This window comes from Gossypium hirsutum, chromosome D08 (assembly GCF_007990345.1).
Source record: "Gossypium hirsutum isolate 1008001.06 chromosome D08, Gossypium_hirsutum_v2.1, whole genome shotgun sequence".
Taxonomy (NCBI): Eukaryota; Viridiplantae; Streptophyta; class Magnoliopsida; order Malvales; family Malvaceae; genus Gossypium; species Gossypium hirsutum.
The window spans coordinates 20125710-20131144 of NC_053444.1; the positions used below are offsets into that span (position 1 = coordinate 20125710).

Sequence of the window (5435 nt, forward strand, 5' to 3'; positions counted from 1 at the left end):
AGATTAAAGTTTTAAAAAGAATAATATTTATATACCAAATATAAATACTAAAAGTTTTAGAATGGAATTTACAATGATTTCATCTCCAAACAAATTAAAGAGGGGCATTAGCAAACGAATAGCATATATGCAAGTCAAAGCCAGAATGTTATAAAAATAATAAGAACCTGTCTAGTTATTTGCAAAGCAATGACAAATTTGAATGCTCATAGTTTATGTGAAGTGATGCAAAATAAAGTTTCTCCCTAAATACTAAGAGAAAGAAATATAGAAAAAGCCACAAACAAATATATATCCATAAAAGTAGATACATTAAAGAACAAATGAGATAACAAAACAGTACCAAATTTATTTATGTTTCATAACCGAGTTGAAGCTCAAAAATCTCAGCAATCTGGCAGTCATATTCTTGACTTTTTATTAATTTCTTTCTATCTAATTTCCTTCTTTGACATTACATGACATGATGAATGAATCATCTTACAAACACCGAATTTAGTATTTCTGGAAGAACTAACTGCCTGCTTTGAAGTTTCTTATTTATTCCTACCTCAAAATCCCAATTCCCTCAACCAAGAAAAAGGGGGAGGGGGGTTGTTCTACCACCTCGTTGGCCAGATAATGAAAACAACAATCTATCTGATAAATCTTCTCTACCTACCAATTAACAGATGAATGGTGCAAGATTTGTCCATCAACATACTCAGTTTTTAGCAGAGAAAAGTGAGGAACTTGATTGTGATACATGGCACTTCTATTCATCCAGGAGAAGTTCCTGAAAAATTTTAAATGCATTTAGGCCAACATTTCAGAATATATGTGAAGGAAACTAACTAGTAAAACAAAAAAACAGATCTACATAGTTTAAAACTCCAAGTAGATCCTTACTTTCCCAATTCATCTTCATGATGCAAGAAAGTCATCACAACCCCCATACATGTGCATCCTGCAGCATCAGCCTGTTTCGGTTAACAGCTCAGTCAGGAATCTCAAGCTCAAATGCACCTGACATTCTAGGCGTGAGAAGCAAGCATGCAACTGTGAGAACTTTTAGGAGAAATTAGTTCCTTTCTTAACATCAAAAGTTCAGAACCATAAGCCCTAGTCACTCAAATAACTTTCCAATACGATTCACCATAAAATCCAAATACAAAGCACATACATCAAGCAAAACCATTTGGAAAAAAAAAGGAAAAGCTTCAGTGCAAGGGTAAATACTAGAATTACAAGTAACAAGATGAAGCAACGAACCTCTGATGTTTAGCAACCAGTACAGTATTTGAGAAAGAGAAGTATCATTGCTGTCCCATGGTCAACAATAAACTTTCCTGTGAAAGAATAATGCAAAATAAATAATCAAACATAGTAAAACATCAATCTTACAAAGTACAGCATATATATATAATATAATTGCATAGATCCAGTGAGATATTATACCATGCCAAAATTTGCAACCAGCCTTCAAGGACACATGGATCAAAGTCGTATAGGTAATATCATCTAATGCCAGTCCTTCACTATTCATATTATCACATAATCTAAAAGCATCATCCGCCCTCCCTTCTTTACATATCCCGTTCATGAAGGCATTATAAGTAACAGCATCAGGGGCATCAGAGGCAATTCCAAAGAACAAGGAAAGCTTCAAAAGAAAAAACAACTAACCCAGTTTCAAAGCTCAATGAGTAAAGCATAAGGCCATACAAGCAATACAACTAAAATAAGTAAAGGGTTTCTATGTCACTTTACAGCACTAATATTGCTGGCAATTTATGTTTTCAACAAGATAACAGAAGGAAGCACAGGAAAGTTTTTAACAAAGGAAACACTCCTATTGCACAAGATTTATTTCTTCAGCAAGTCATTAAAATTCAAGGGTAGCAAATGAAGATACAAGGGAGAAGGAATTTGAGATTTGATAAGATAGATTCTAGAGCTCCAAAACATTTTAAGAAAAGAAAGCTACTGGAGTTCTCAAGAAAATGCAAAAATAGACGATGCTGATATAATGGTATTGAAAAATACTTACAAGAATTGGGGAGCACATGTTTTACACCCTAAGAACAAAATAGAGAGGATCACATTAAAAAATTAATGTTTTCAACAAGAAAAATTGCAAAATGGTAGAGGAACTAGGCAAATAATTACTCACTGAGATGGACTTTGACTTCAAGCTGACTCCTTTACGACCAGTGCAAGTGCCTCCAAGATGATTGAGCCATGGATCAGATATAATGCAAATTCATTAGGACATGCATATCTCTAGAAAAGGTCAAAAGAATTTTAAAAAGTACATCTCTAACAAAACGCAACAAAAAAATATCAATATAATCACAACACATAGGCACCACATAAAATTACCAAGGCACCACAAAAGCATACATAGGATACAAAAAGGTTGGCTGGAAGCGAAGTATAGAATAGTAGTGACCAAACAACATCTCTCTAACAAAACCAAAGAATCAATATAATCAGTTTTTAGGGCGTCAAAAATAGCTCCAAATAAACAAACCAAGGTACCTTCTCCTGGGTGCCTTTTAAGCTTTTAAGCATTGAAGGATTCCCTCAAAGCAGTAGCAGCTATCTTGAATGAAAAAACAAAAGCAAAGCAGAGCAAAGCAGCAGAGGCACAAAGCAGTAAAGCAAAAGAGGCACAAAAGCCAAAAATTTCCCTCTTTCAAAGCTATTTTTTTTACTTACCTATAGAAAAGGAACTAATTACAGAGAAGAAGAAGAAAAGAAACTCTCACCTGCGGAAGAGGAATAAAGAACAGGAAAGATCTTTGAAAGCCGAAAATGTGAAAAAAAAATGGGTATACAGCTCCAAAGAACCAGCAGAGGGGAAAGAACGTTTGTGGGAGAAGACAGGTTAATTTGGTCAATTATCAGCCAAAAGCACTTCAAGCTGAAGAAAAGGAGAAATTTTTAGCTTCTTCATTTGGAGAAAAGCCCTTTTTTGATGGTGAAATTTTTACGTGAACGGAGGCCGTTCTTCATTCCTTTTAAGAGAAAAGGACTTTTTATTGAAAAAGTCCTTCTAAAACGTGCGGAAGAACGGGCCCTAAGAACGAGAAAAAAACATGTTACTTTTAGCACCTACCAAATATCCTCACACTTAAGCGTTTGCTTGTCCTCAAGCAAAATTCTCAACCCACATTCAAGTGAGCTTCCATCAATTTATTATTCTCACCAATAATGTCTTATGATAATTTACAATTTTTCATGCATTGGAAATTCATACTAAAACAGCACTAAACAAAACAAGTAATCTAAGTAGATAAGTTATAGCGTTAAAAACATTAGACATCTCACCTATGTAAAAAATTAATTGAAATTAAAAATCACAAGAAATAACATCATCACTAAAGATTCAGTCAAAACAGTTAAAGTGTTTAAGGTTCAAATAATGTGCACTCAACAATCAAACAAGAAATGTTATTACCATAGGTTTGCTTGAAAATCAAATCTCCACCACTATAAATGAGATGACATATCAATCAAGAGGTATTTACAAGGTTGTAATGGGGCATACGTTAAGGGTATGAAAAATGTCAGAAAATTTGATTATAATCGAGAGTCGAGTTGATAAGTTACCAAACTAGAACAAAACCAGTTGCTGAATTAAAATAATTCACATCAACAAGAAATAAATAATAAAAATGAGCTTTTCAACACAATATGAAGTTAATGATTCAAGCTCAATTATTTTATTTTATTTTCTTATATTTTTTCTTTTTTTTTTGTGTTATTTTTAAGAACAAAGTAAAATTTAGCAATGCAAATGATGAGACATAGTCAAGAAACTAACCAAATCAAATCTCGATAAAAAGGGAGTTAATAAAAAGGATAGTTTACAACATAGATATGGGTTACAAGTAAATAACAACAGGTTAGAAAAAAATGTGTTAGGATCATTGGGGTTTAATAAGGGATAATACAACATGTAAGCCGGTTAAAGGTTAGGTGGGTTAAATCCTAAGTGTCTTTATCATCTCAGTATATCAAATCAATAATGTGGTCTCGACATGTATAATTGAAGCAAGTTCTAGAATAAAAAATAAAGTCGACATACTCACAACCAAAAATAAAATAATCATGAAATAGATAAATGCTCTATAGGCTTAAAAGCTCACAAAAAATATGGTTTTTATGTCAAACTTGTAAATTTAAAATTTTAAGATAATATTAATTCAGGGAGACAAAATAAAACAATAATTTTTGAAAAACAAGTTATCATGCTTGACTCTCTCATGTCTTAAAGTATAAATCACACAATTCACAAAAAATCCACAAATAAATCCCAAAATAGAATTAATAAAAACTCTAAATTAAAAGAAATTACTTCAATGGTAGTTGTGATAAAATTACTTAAAAACAAACAACAAATAGGGATTTTATTCCATAAACATATAAACAACCTCCCCACACTTATGATACACATTACTCTCAATGTACAAACAAAAATAAACAAAATAAGCATAATATCATAAGGGAGGGAGAGAACTGAAACTACCCTGGATATTGATGAATTCGCTAGAATAGTAAAAATTGGAATTGTAGGCAAATCTAAATGAAGTACATGTTTTTGAACAAACTAATAAAAAATGGAAAAAAAAATAAGATACAGAGATAAAAAACTATAAAAAATAATGAAAAAATAATAAAAATAACAGTGCATAAGAAATGAAAAACAAAACATATAAGCCTCAAAAATAAAATAAAAACAACTAACAAAACACAAACAAAACAAAAATAAAATAAAAGTACAACTAGAAATAAAAATAAATAAAGCAGAAAACTAAATTAGGTCATGGATCAGCGTCGTATGAGGTGTTGGGATCGTGAGGCGCATGATCGAGAGGAGAGATATGTAAATTCTGGCAACTATGTTGTAAATACGCCTCAATGTTATCGAGCCATGCAGACTACTATTGTTGATTACAATAAATATCGTCGAGTGTGTTCAAATGCATAGGTGCATTAGTAAAAGATGGTGGAGGAGGAGAACTGGGAATGGGTCACGGTGGTGGTGGGGGATCATCATTTAGATGATCATCATCCTCGTGCTGCTGAGTCAGTCGTACAAAACACATACTAATCATCAAAAGGCCTAGGCTAACGAGTGACCATCATCATATGTTTCATGATATACAAGCCCTGTAGAGTCATGTCCCCAAATAAAGAAAGAGTACCAATCTACTCAAGGGTCTCGAGGAGGCCGAAGTGATCAACCAAGCGTGTTACATATAGGCCTATACAGATAGGCCCTCTTCATGATCATTCAATCTGATAATGAAAACATTAGGTTACGAAGTAGGCTAAATCAATCGAGTGTTGCCTGTGTATGCTCCATAAGAAATAAGCATCTAAAGTGCCCATGATGCTCGTACTCTCCTTCCCGTTGTCAAAGTATAAGCTACAATGGCGTGAATGTA

At 33.0% G+C, this 5435-nt stretch overlaps 1 long non-coding RNA gene across 5 annotated transcripts; it reads right to left on the reverse strand.

The window, feature by feature from the left end:
• Window positions 1–329: 329 nt before the first annotated feature.
• Window positions 330–2990, reverse strand: LOC107909607 (uncharacterized). 5 transcript variants are annotated; one of them, XR_005917211.1, is made up of 7 exons: window positions 2521–2990; window positions 2153–2202; window positions 2030–2057; window positions 1438–1642; window positions 1252–1328; window positions 889–1013; window positions 330–775 (listed from the first exon to the last, which is right to left on the reverse strand). It is a non-coding gene; the product is annotated as an uncharacterized lncRNA (long non-coding RNA). The 5 variants fall into 5 exon arrangements; XR_005917212.1 differs by having other exon boundaries at window positions 2751–2988; XR_001687300.2 differs by having other exon boundaries at window positions 889–959; window positions 2153–2990.
• Window positions 2991–5435: the final 2445 nt, after the last annotated feature.